Consider the following 14,173-nt stretch of genomic DNA (forward strand, 5'->3'; position numbering starts at 1 on the left):
GGCTAATCATGATTAGTTTGTACACTTTGCAGAGGTTGCGCACTTCTCCCCACAAGACTCGATCGCCTCCGTTTGTTTTCTCGCACTACATGGTGTTTGAGAAACGGATGACCGAGACATAGTATTTCAGAAGCGCTAGCACCTTATGATTGGGTAGACCCGTACACCTACTTTCCCCTACATCTGCTAGTCTACCATCGTAAGAGTTCGCACGACTTAATCAACTATGCTAGAGCCCATAATAGCATGTGGCTGCACATGGAAGTTTCTAGCATGAATAATCTTATGATCCCTTTGAGCCTGGGTGGCGGTCCAAAAACAAACAGGCAATCCTGGAATACCCAAGTGCCTCAATCCACCCAGATGTGTATTAAAGTTGCCACCTTAAATAAACCATTAATTAACAATCTCACATCTGTCATGGATATTCACTCACCCAATCCACGTCTACTAGCATAGCATGGCATAATAAGCAAACGTAGAAGTAACTCCCAAGGGTTTGATAATAAAACAGGTAATAGGTACTACCTCATCTATTTCCCAAAAACCCACATATTAATCAGATCCTAATCATGCAATTGTTTGAGGATTGATCTAATGCATAAAACTGGGTAGTAAAGAGGTATGATCAAAGTGTTACTTGCCTTGCTGATGATCCGTGAAACCTAGGGATTCGAAGTAGCAAGCGGCGCAATCCGGTTACTCTATCGCAAACAAAGAAACAAACAAGCATACAATAAGTACTCATCTGATGCACAGGTAAAACTCAAATAAGAGATCTAACCAGAAAGTTCAACTTAAGAACTCCGGTTGGCAAAAAGAATCAAATCGAACGAAGCAACGAAAATCGAACGGCGAAAGAAACAAGCTTCGTTTACTAATCTGAACCTAAGTCAAAATTTTACATTAGCAAAAACTCGTTTGAGTAGGTTAAATGGAAAGAGGGTTTCGAGACGAAACTCTAGGCGCTTGAATCGCCTGATTCTGATAAACGAGCGAAAAGTTATACTAAAACGAAAATCGGATCAGAAATTGCGATCAGAAAAATCGCAGAATAAATCCGAGAAAAAGAAAACGACGAACGTTCATTATCTGGATCTAAACAATGAACGCATTCGTTAAAACGAACGAACGAGCGAACGTTTGCTAATTAACCTAAACCGAAAAAAACCGATCTAATAAAAAAAGACGGATCTAAAAAAACCGACGGAAAAACTGAATGGTTTTTCTAAAAAAACGGCTGCGGCGACGGGGTCAACCTCGGCGTGCGAGTCCGGCGGGCGGCGGCTTCAGCGGCGACGGCAGGCGGCGGCGGCAGCAGCAGCAGCAGGCGGCGGCGGCTAGGGTTTGGGGCGGCGGCGGCTCGGGTGGCCTGGGGCTGGCGACGGCTCAGGGTGGCGCTATATAAAGGTCCCGACCAGAGGAGTCCTGGCCTGTCCCGGCCCATAGTTGGTTCGTATTTTTTTAAAATAAATTTCGCTCAGAAAATCAAACGAAAGAAATACTAAACAGACTCCAAAAATCCCGAAATAAAATTTCCCCGACTTCTAAAATCAAGCCAGACAAGATGAACATTTACTTGGGGCCTAAATGCAATTTTGAAAAACGCGCATTTTTCCTAAATTCAAATAAAATAGCAATAAAATCCAAAATAAGACTTATTTGATTTTATTATTAAATCCTCAATATTTCTTTATTTTGGGAAAGTCATTTTATTCCCTCTCTCATATTTTTTTATAATTGAAATAATTGAAGATAAAATAAATAAAATCAAATGATCATATTTTCAAAATTCGAGGAAACTTAAATATGAAAATAACGAAATCCCCAACTCTCTTCGAGGGTCCTTGAGTTGCTTAGAATTTCTAGGATCAAACCCAAAATGCAATAAAATATGATGTGCATTAATGATCTATTTTATAACATTCCAAATTGAAAATTTGGGATGTTACAAACCTACCCCCCTTAAGATGAATCTCGCCCTCGAGATTCGGGTTGGCTAGAAAATAGGTGAGGGTGGTCCTTCAGCAGATCTTCCTCTCTATCCCAGGTGGCTTCATCCTCTGTGTGGTGGCTCCACTGAACTTTGCAAAACTTGATAACCTTGCTGCGGGTGACTCGGCTGGCATACTCAAGAATCTTGACTGGTTTCTCTTCATAGGTCAAATCATTGTCCAACTGAATCGCCTCTAGTGGCACTGTATCTCTCAGCGGTATATCAGCCATCTCTGCGTGGCACTTCTTCAAGTGGGACACGTGGAATACGTCATGAACTGCTGACAATCCTTCGGGTAATTCCAACTTGTAGGCAACTTCTCCCATACGCTCCAAAACTTTGTATGGTCCCACAAAACGTGGCGCTAATTTACCCTTAACACCAAAACGCTTAACTCCTCGAAGTGGAGATACTCGAAGATAAACTCCGTCTCTGACTTCGTAAACTGTCTCCTTGCATTTTGGATCTGCATAGCTCTTCTGCTTGGACTGGGCTACTTTCAGTCTATCGCGAATCAATTTCACCTTCTGTTCAGACTCCTTGATCAAATCTGGTCCAAACAACTGGCGGTCTCCAACTTCATCCCATGACAACGGGGTCCTGCACCTCCTTCCGTACAAGGCTTCGAAAGGGGACATCATCAAACTGGATTGATAACTATTGTTGTAAGAAAACTCTGCATATGGCAGGTTGTCATCCCAACTTGATCCATAATCTAGGGCACAAGCTCTTAGCATATCCTCCAAAATCTGATTAACTCTCTCTGTCTGTCCATCTGTCTGCGGGTGAAAAGCTGTACTGAACTCTAGCCTGGTACCCAAAGTTTCGTGCAACTGATTCCAGAACTTTGAGGTAAACTGGGTTCCTCTATCTGATACAATGCTCCTCAGGAACTCCATGCAGACATACGATCCTGGTCATGTATATCTTGGCCAACTTAGCACTGGTGTAAGTGGTCTTCACTGGGATGAAATGTGCTACCTTCGTCAAACGATCGACTATAACCCAAATTGAGTCATAGCCTGAACGAGTCCTGGGCAATCCCGTAATGAAATCCATGCCTAGCTTATCCCACTTCCATTCGGGTATTGGCAATGGCTGTAACAGTCCTGCTGGCTTCTGATGCTCTACTTTTACTCTCTGACATACATCACAAACTGCTACATATTCTACAATATCCTTCTTCATTCCGGTCCACCAGGAAGTATCCTTCAAATCCAAATACATCTTGGTATTACCTGGGTGAATCGAATATGGTGAATCATGGGCCTCTTGCAGAATCAACTTCCTGATCTCCGGGTCATTAGGCACATAAACACGATCTTCAAACCATAGGGTATCGTGCTCGTCTTCACGAAATCCTTTAGCTTTTCCTTTGCTCATCCTCTCCTTTATGGAGGCAATCTCCTTGTCAGTCTTCTGGGCTTCTCTGATCTTATCCATCAAAGTAGATTGAATCTCCAATGCTGCTACATAGCCTCTCGGAACTATCTCCAAACATAGCTCACGAAGGTCCTTGGCTAACTCCTTTGGTAACTCCCCGGTCATTATTGTATTGACATGGCTCTTACGGCTCAACGTGTCGGCTACTACGTTAGCCTTTCCCGGGTGGTAATGCAATCTCATATCATAATCTTTGATGAGTTCCAACCATCTCCTTTGCCTGAGATTCAACTCTTTATGTGTGAAAATGTACTTCAAACTCTTGTGATCCGTGTACACCTCACAATGGTTTCTGATGAGAAAATGTCTCCAGGTCTTCAATGCATGCACTACGACTGCTAACTCCAAATCATGTGTGGCATAATTCAATTCATGAGGTTTCAGCTGTCGTGAAGCATACGAAACAACTCTCCCCTCCTGCATAAGCACTGCTCCAAGTCCTCGACGTGAAGCGTCGCAATACACCTCGTAATCCATACTCTGATCTGGCAGAATCAACACTGGCAAGGTAACCAAACGTTCCTTCAACTCCTGGAAACTGGCCTCACATTCCTCAGTCTAATTGAACTTGGTATCCTTCTTCAACAATTCTGTCATAGGTTTTGCAATCTTTGAGAAGTTCTCAATAAATCTCCAGTAATATCCTGTGAGTCCAAGAAAACTCCAGATCTCTCCAACCGTTGTTGGTGCTTCCCAGTTTGTCACGGTGACAACTTTGGTGGGGTATACTGCTATACCTTCTCCGGATATAACATGTGCGAGGAATCCAACTTCCTTCAACCAAAACTCGCATTTGCTGAACTTGGCATATAACTGGTGTTCTCTGAGCTTCTCGAGTACCAAATGCAAATGCTCATTATGCTCTTCCTCGTTCTTCGAGTAAACCAAAATATCATCAATGAACACCACGACGAACTTATCCAAAAACTCCATAAACACCTTGTTCATCATGTTCATGAAATAGGTAGGTGCGTTAGTCAGACCAAATGACATAACGGTGTACTCGTACAGCCCATACCTGGTGGTAAAAGCCGTCTTAGGTATATCCTGCTCTCGAATCTTCAACTGATGGTATCCTGATCGCAATTCGATCTTAGAAAATAACTTAGCTCCTTGCAATCGGTCAAACAGATCATTGATCATCGGTAGTGGGTACTTGTTCTTGATTGTTACTGCATTCAATCCTCGATAATCAACAACCATCCTTAATGATCCGTCCTTCTTCTCCACTAGAAGTACTGGTGATCCCCAAGGCGAAGAACTTGGGCGAATATATCCTTTATCCAGTAACTCCTTAATCTGATTCTTAATTTCCTCCAAATCCTTAGCGGGCATCCAGTACGGTCTCTTAGATATTGGCCCTATGCCTAGCAAAAGCTCAATCAAAAACTTGATGTCTCTATCCGGTGGCTTGCCTGGCAACTCTTCCGGAAATACATCGGGAAATTCCTTCACCAATGGTACTTCCTCCTGCACAACTCCTGATAAGGAATTTACTTGCATCCTCTTCGGCTCATATCTTGATACATACTTGATCCTTCTCCCTTCTAGGGTGGTAAGCAAAATTGACTTACTGGCGCAATCGATGTTTCCTCCATACATCGATAGCCAATCCATACCCAAAATCACATCCAAACCTTGAGATTCCAAAATGATTAAATCTGAGGGGAAAACATGCCTGCCTATACTCAATGGCACTTGAAAACATCCTCGACTGGCCATATACTCCGCTCCTGGTGAGCTTACTAACATGGGTGTTACTAGAACCTTGGTGGGTAGTTTATACTTATCCACAAATCCCCTCGATATGTATGAATGCGATGCACCAGTATCAAAAAGAATGATTGCAGTAAATGACTTAACCAAAAACTTACCTATTACTGCATCTAGTTGGGCTTCAACCTCCTCCACATTAACGTGGTTCACCTGTCCCCTATTGAAAGGGTTCGGCTTCTTCCCCGAGATTCCATTGCCATTTCCGTTTTGGCCTTCAAGACATTCATTGGCGTAATGTCCGGTCTTCTGGCACTTAAAGCAAGTGACTTGGCTCAAATCTTTCTTTGTTGGGGTTGATAGGTTGGTACGGTTCTGGCCGTTGCTTCCTCCATTCCCATTCTTGGGACCATTATGATTATGAGAGCTACCTCCTCCATGGGTATGCTGAAAATGTCCTCCCGACTTCGGGGTAAAACGTGGCTTCTGCTGAGCTCCAGAATTGTACTTTCCTTGTACATACTTCCTCTTGCGGTTCTCAATCTGCTGCTGCTTCCCTTCAATCATAAGAGCACGATCTACCAACTCCTAGTAGTTGTTAAAACTTGCTACCATCAACTGCATGCTCAGCTCATCATTCAGTCCTTCCAGAAACTTCTCCTGCTTAGCTACATCCGTAGCAACGTCATCTGGGGCATAACATGCTAGCTTACTAAAGTCATCCACATACTGGCCAACAGTACGTTCTCCCTGGCATAAGTTGCGAAACTCACGCTTCTTCATGGCCATTGCTCCTGCTGAAACATGGGTAGTACGGAAAGCCTGCTGAAACTGATCCCATGTGACCGTGTCTACTGGATAGGTGGCTGTGAAATTCTCCCACCATGATGCTGCAGGTCCATCAAGCTGATGTGCGGCAAATCGCATCTTCTCCGCATCTGTGCATCCTGCAGTGGTCAACTCTCTGGCTGTCTTACAAAGCAAATCATCTGCAACAATCGGCTCGGTGCTACAACACCGGCGGATTCAGCCTAAGGAAACAGGTTAAGTGATCAACAGGTGGTGGTGGTGGGTTGTTGTTGTTGTTGTTCCCCTGGTTCTAATTCTGGACTAATAACTGCATCAGGGCATTCTGCTGCTGGATCAACTGAGTGAGCTCCGGTGGGAAAGCAAATCCGTTGTCATGTCTCGGAGGCATCTGAGGTTTTAGAAAAGATGAGAATATAGGATAGAATGAGGTCTGGAGGGAAAACACTACCCATATGCACATGAGACAAATTGCAATCAAAAATCACTTCAATCAATTCAAACAAGGGCATACAATGGTCTTGCTATCATTACAAAAAGTGCTCGGACTATACTAGATACATGGGGGAATACTACTACTGTTATGGTGGTCAACTAGAAAATTGCTCCGTTGAAGACTCCATGATATCTGCTCCAGCTTCATCAAAATAGTCATCGTCGCTATCATCTGGGTCTGAGTCGGTGTCGTCGATGATGATGTAGTTCTCTGGACAAGTGCAATCTTCATCTTCTCCCTCAGTCGCGGGAAATCCCATGAATACTTTTAGCTTCTTCTTCAGATCATCGCTCTTCTCCACTAGTGTTGCTATTTCCTCCTCATATCCATCACATGTAGACTTGAGTTCTTCCTCCAGTTCTGTGATCTTGGTCATGGCCTTCTTCAGATCTATCATGCCTGCGCACATCTGGTTCTCCTGGCGTCGAATGTGCTGGTTTAACTCCTGGATGAATGCTGCAATTGATCTGTCCTTCCTGGTGCTGATCATCTCCCATTGCTCATCTCGGCGCCCACAAATATGGTAGATAGTATCCTTAAGCTCCTTGTGGTAAACTTATCCTATACGTCCCATGGTGATGTGGGCTGCCATGCTCTTTCCTAGACTCCAGGTTGGTGCATCGAAGGAAAACTCCATGGGCTCAGTGACGGGCATGAACGTCCTTCCTGGAACTTGAACTTGAATCATCCAGCGCTTCTCTTCAGGTAAAGTGGCGTTGTAGGTCTCGGTGAAGCTTGGTACTCCGATGTTTAGGTACTTGGTGACTTCCTTCAGGTGTCGTCCAAAGGGTGTATCTTCGTCCGGTTGCATGGACTTGTTGCTTGCATCCGCCATCCTAAAAGAGAGTAGAAAAGATGAGAAGTCAGAACTGAGAAGAGAGAGTAGTGATCTAGGGCTTAGCTTAGTGGTCGTGTCCTACAGTCAGCGTGTGCTCTGATACCAGACCTCAAACAGTCGGATCTCTGTGCATCAGTGTCATCCCTAGATCAGTAATGCTGACACGCACAGTACTTGAAGGATTTATAACAATGTGGCAATCACACACTTATTACATCGAATGTCTCAAGAGAGAGCTTATTACAATGAATATGGCTTAAGGCCATCTAATAACAATAACAACGGAAGGCTTGGAAGAAAAGTGAGTCCATCAACTCCAACGGCATCACTGAGTATAGGACCACGATCCTAAAGCATCTTACTCGTCGTCTGAAAAGTCTGCAACATGAATGTTGCAGCCCGAAAATGGGACATCACATGGAATATGCTGGCAATGTAACACATAGAGAGTAATAAAGTGACATGGCTAGACTACATGCATATATGGCTGGTGGAAAGCTCTATGGTTACAGTTTTTGCATAAAGCCAATTTTCCCTACTGCAAAGGAATAAATTTTATTTAACTATCATGGTAGTTGTTAAACATTGAGAATGGTTGACGGCATCCTCAATCCCAATTAAGCATCATCATTAAAACCCAACAATATTAATTAAAGTAACATGATGAGATTCACATGATAATCCAAGTACTAGATACTCAAAACGTCCATAACCGGGGACACGGCTAATCATGATTAGTTTGTACACTCTGCAGAGGTTGCGCACTTTTCCCCACAAGACTCGATCGCCTCCGTTTGTTTTCTCGCACTACATGGTGTTTGAGAAACGGATGACCGAGACATAGTCTTTCAGAAGCGCTATCACCTTACGATTGGGTAGACCCGTACACCTACTTTCCCCTACATCTGCTAGTCTACCACTGTAAGAGTTCGCACGACTTAATCAACTATGCTAGAGCCCATAATAGCATGTGGCTGCACACGGAAGTTTCTAGCATGAATAATCTTATGATCCCTTTGAGCCTGGGTGGCGGTCCAAAAACAAACAGGCAATCCTGGAATACCCAAGTGCCTCAATCCACCCAGATGTGTATTAAAGTTGCCACCTTAAATAAACCACTAATTAACAATCTCACATCTGTCAAGGATATTCACTCACCCAATCCACGTCTACTAGCATAGCATGGCATAATAAACAAACGTAGAAGTAACTCCCAAGTGTTTGATAATAAAACAGGTAATAGGTACTACCTCATCTACTTCCCAAAAACCCACATATTAATCAGATCCTAATCATGCAATTGTTTGAGGATTGATCTAATGCATAAAACTGGGTAGTAAAGAGGTATGATCAAAGTGTTACTTGCCTTGCTGATGATCCGTGAAACCTAGGGATTCGAAGTAGCAAGCGGCGCAATCCGAGTACTCTATCGCAAACAAACAAACAAGCATACAATAAGTACTCATCTAATGCACAGGTAAAACTCAAATAAGAGATCTAACCAGAAAGTTCAACTTAAGAACTCCGGTTGGCAAAAAGAATCAAATCGAACGAAGCAACGAAAATCAAATGGCGAAAGAAACAAGCTTCGTTTACTAATCTGAACCTAAGTCAAAATTTTACAGTAGCAAAAACTTGTTTGAGTAGGTTAAACGGAAAGAGGGTTTCGAGACGAAACTCTAGGCGCTTGAATTGCCTGGTTCCGATAAAGGAGCGAAAAGTTATACTAAAATGAAAACTGGATCAGAAATCGCGATCAGAAAAATCGCGGAATAAATCTGAGAAAAAGAAAATGACGAACAGATTAACGAACGAACATTCGTTATCTGGATCTAAATGATGAACGTGTTCGTTAAAACGAACGAACGAGCGAACGGTTTCTAATTAACCTAAACCAAAAAAACCGATCTAATAAAAAAAAGGATCTAAAAAAACGACGGAAAAACCGAACGGTTTTTCTAAAAAAACGGCGGCGGCGACGGGGTCAACCTCGGCGTGCGGGTCTGGCGGCGGCGGCAGCGGCGCGGGGCGGCATCGGCGGCTAGGGTTTGGGGCGGCGGCGGCTCGGGTGGCCTGGGGCTAGCGGCGGCTCGGGGTGGCGCTATATAAAGGCCCCGGCCAGAGGAATCCTGGCCGGTCCCGGCCCATAGTCGGTTCGGGTTTGTTTTTTTAAAGAAATTTCACGCAGAAAATCAAACGAAAGAAATACTAAACGGACTCCAAAAATCCCGAAATAAAGTTTCCTGGACTTCTAAAATCAAGCCGGACAAGATGAACATTTATTTGGGGCCTAAATGCAATTTTGAAAAACATGCATTTTTCCTAAATTAAAATAAAATAGCAATAAAATCCAAAATAAAACTTATTTGATTTTATTATTAAATCCTCAATATTTCTTTATTTTGGGAAAGTCATTTTATTCCCCCTCTCATATTTTTTTATAATGAAATAATTGAAGATAAAATAAATAAAATCAAATGATCCTATTTCCAAAATTCGAGGAAACTCAAATATGAAAATATCAAAATCCCCAACTCTCTCCGAGGGTCCTTAAGTTGCTTAGAATTTCTAGGATCAAACCCAAAATGCAATAAAATATGATGTGCATTAATGACCTATTTTATAACATTCCAAATTGAAAATTTGGGATGTTACAATGGGCTGGGCCTCCGGTTAATAGGTTAGTCCCAAAAGTAATATAAAAGTGTATAATAAAGCCTGTAATCATTCAAAACAAATAATAAAATAGCATGAATGCTTCATAAATTATAGATACGTTGGAGACGTATCAGCATCCCCAAACTTAATTCCTACTCGTCCTCGAGTAGGTAAATGATAAAGAAAGAATTTATGAAGTGTGAATGCTAGAAGGTGCACAAGTTTGATCAATGATAATATCAATCACCTTTTCTAGCATGATTATATGTCATAACAGTAGTTCATCTCATAAAACTTCTCACGATCAAGTAACAAACTATTCACATGTTAAAGCATAGACCATAAACTTTCTTGAAAACTAGCAAACTATGTTCTCAATCATCAAACAATTGCAATTCATCTTATTTTCAGGAAGGGTCTATGTCAGAGCTTTGATTTAGGAAAGTTCACATACTCAACTATCATATAGTCTTCCACAATTTCTAACACTCACGCAATACTAATGGTTATCGAGTTTTAGTCGGACACTGAGAAAGATAGGGGCTTATAGTGTTGCCTCCCAACGTATTCACCTTTGGGTGAGGTCAACAGTAATAGTTCATGCTAACTTACATCCAATTGGATATATATATCAGGATCTTTCCAACACGAGGTGATTGCCAAAGGATAAAATGAAAAAGGGAAAGGTGAAGATCACCTTAACTCTTGCATAAAGCAAAAGATAGGCCATTCGCAGAGGGAAGCAGAGGTTGTCATGCGCTTTTATGGTTGGATGCACAAATCTTAGTGCAAAAGAATGTCACTTTATATTGCCACTTGTATATGGACCTTTATTATGCAGTCCATCGCTTTTATTGCTTCCATAACAAGATCGTATAAAGCTTATTTTCTCTGCACTAATAAGTCTTACATATTTAGAGAGCAATTTTTATTGCTTGCACCGATGACAACTTACTTGAAGGATCTTACTCAATCCATAGGTAGGTATAGTGGACTCTCATGGCAAAACTAGGTTTAAGGATATTTGGAAGCACAAGTAGTATCTCTACTTGGTGCAAGGAATTTGGCTAGCATGAGGGGGAAAGGCAAGCTCAACATGTTTAAATGATCCATGACAGTATACTTTAACTAAGATGTGAGAAAACATAACCCATTACGTTGTCTTCCTTGTCCAACATCAACTCTTTAGCATGTCATAATTAATGAGTGCTCACAATTATAAAAGATGTCTAGGATAGTATATTTATATGTGAAATCTCTCTTCCTTCAATATTCTTTCATGAATTGTTCAAATGACCAATACAATGCTTGCCAACCTTCAATAAATTTACAACCTCTACTTCTTAGATGTGAAGTCATTAATCCCCATGGGATAAGCAAATGAGACATATATAATTTCAGATTTGTGACATTCAACTCACTCAACCATTTACTTATAGGATATAAGTGAAGCACACGAGTAAATGACAAACTACTCAAAAAAGATATAAGTGAAGATCAATGAGTAGCTAAATAATTATGTAACTATGTGAAGACTCTCTCTCATTAAAGAATTTCAGATCTTGGTATTGTATTCAAACAGCAAGCAAAACAAAATAAAATGACATTGCAAGGATAGCACAACTCATGTGAAGAAGCAAAAACTTAGGCTCAACCGATACTAACCGATAGTTGTTGAAGAAGAAAGGTGGGATGCCTACCGGGGCATCCCCAAGCTTAGATGCTTGAGACTTCTTGAAATATTATCTTGGGGTGCCTTGGGAATCCCCAAGCTTGAGCTTTTATGTCTCCTTAATTCCTCTCATATCATGGTTTCTCTTCTTTTTATCAAAAGCTTCATCCACAACAAACTCAACAAGAACTCATGAGATAGGTTAGTATAAACCAATGCAAAACCTTATCATTTTCTACTATAACAAATCACTAAAATTATTATTCAATGTTGCATACTAAATGCCTCTGCATATTTAATACTCCTATCCTCAAATAGAATCATTAAACAAGCAAACATATGGAAACAATGCAACCATAACATCAATCTGTCAAAATAGTATAGTCTGTAAAGAATGCAAGATTCATCATACTTCCCTAACTCCAAAAATTATGAGAAAAATACTACGCTGTAGAAGATTTATCAGAGCTCAATATGCAAAAGTTTCAACATTATACCATTCTCTGACTTTTCTAGGGAATTTTTTCAACAGCGGTAAACTTTTTGTTTTTAAACAGCAACATGTATACTAGCAAAATAAGTATGGTAAAGGCTACACTTGACATTTTTATTGAAAATAAAGATGCAAAACATTATTTGAAATAACATCAAGCAAAACTAACAAAATAAAATGACGCTCCAAGCAAAACACATATCATGTGGTGAATAAAAATATAGCTCCAAGTAAAGTTACCGATGAACGAAGACGAAAGAGGGGATGCCTTCTGGGGCATCCCCAAGCTTAGGCTCTTGGTAGTCCTTGAATATTACCATGGGGTGCCTTGGGCATACCCAAGCTTAGGATCTTGCCACTCTTTATTCCATAGTCCATCGAATCTTTACCCAAAACTTGAAAACTTCACAACACAAAACTCAACAGCAAACTCGTAAGCTCGATTAGTATAAGAAACTAAAACCACCACTTAGGTACTGTAATGAACTCATTATAAATTAATATTTGTGTAATATCTACTGTATTACAACTTCTATATGGTTCATACCCTCCGATACTACTCATAGATTCATCAAAATAAGCAAACAACACATAGAAAACAGAATCTGTCAAAAACAGAACAGTCTTAGTAATCTGTATTAAACGTATACTTCTGGAACTCCAAAAATCCTACAAAATTAGGAAGTACTAAGAAATTTGTGTACCAATCCAGGGCAAAGATAATCAGATCAGAAGCACGTTTCTGTGAATTAACAAAACTAATTTACTGGGTGCAAAATTTTCTAATTCTCAGCAGGATCAACACAACTATCACCGTAAGCTATCCTAAAGGTCTTACTCGGCACTTTATTGAAACAAAAGCTATAAAACATGATTACTAAAGTAGCATAATCATGTGAAAATACAAAAACATTAAGGATAAATATTGAGTTGTCTCCCAACAAGCGTTTTTCTTTAATGCCTTTCTAGCTAGGCAAGATGATGACAATGATGCTCACGTAAAAGATAAGAACTGAAACACAACGGGAGCATCATGAAGCATATGAATAGCACATTTAAGCCTAACCCACTTCCTATGCATAGGTATTTTGTGAGCAAACAACCTATGGGAACAATAATCAACAAGCATAGGTAGGCAAAACAAGCATAACTTCAAAACTTTAAGCACATAGAGAGGAAACTTGATACTATTGCTACAAGCATATGTTCCTCTCTCATAATAATTTTCAGTAGCATCATGAATGAATTCAACAATATAACCAGCACCTAAAGCATTCTTTTCATGATCTACAAGCATAGAAAATTTACTATTCTCCACATAAGCAAAATTCTTCTCATGAATAGTAGTGGGAGCAAACTCAACAAAATAATTATCATGTGAGGCATAATCCAATTAAAAACTAAAATCATGATGACAAGTTTCATGGTTATCATTATTCCTAATATCATACAAGTCATCACAATAATCATCATAGATATCAACTTTGTTCTCATAATCAATTGGAACCTCTTCCGAAATAGTGGAATCATCACTAAATAAAGTTGACACTCTTCCAAATCCACTTTCATGTTCATCACAATAAGATTCAACATCCTCCAAAATAGTGGGATCACTACTTCCTAAAGTTGACACTCTTCCAAACCCACTTTAATCAATATAATCATCATAAATAGGAGGCATGCTTTCATCATAATAAATTTGCTCATCAAAACTTGGGGGACAAAAAATATCATCTTCATCAAACATAGCATCCCCAAGCTTGTGGCTTTGCATATCATTAGCATCATGGATATTCAAGGAATTCATACTAACAACATTGCAACCATGCTCATCATTCACATATTTCATGCCAAGCATTCTATGTAATTCTTCTTCTAGCACTTGAGCACAATTTTCCTTTTCATCATACTCACGAAAGATATTAAAAAGATGAAGCGTATGAGACAAACTCAAATCCATTTTTTTGTAATTTTCTTTTATAAACTAAACTAGTGATAAAACAAGAAACAAAAATATTCGATTGCAAGATCTAAAGATATACCTTCAAGCACTCACC

Source organism: Triticum aestivum, chromosome 7B (assembly GCF_018294505.1).
Source record: "Triticum aestivum cultivar Chinese Spring chromosome 7B, IWGSC CS RefSeq v2.1, whole genome shotgun sequence".
Lineage (NCBI taxonomy): Eukaryota > Viridiplantae > Streptophyta > Magnoliopsida > Poales > Poaceae > Triticum > Triticum aestivum.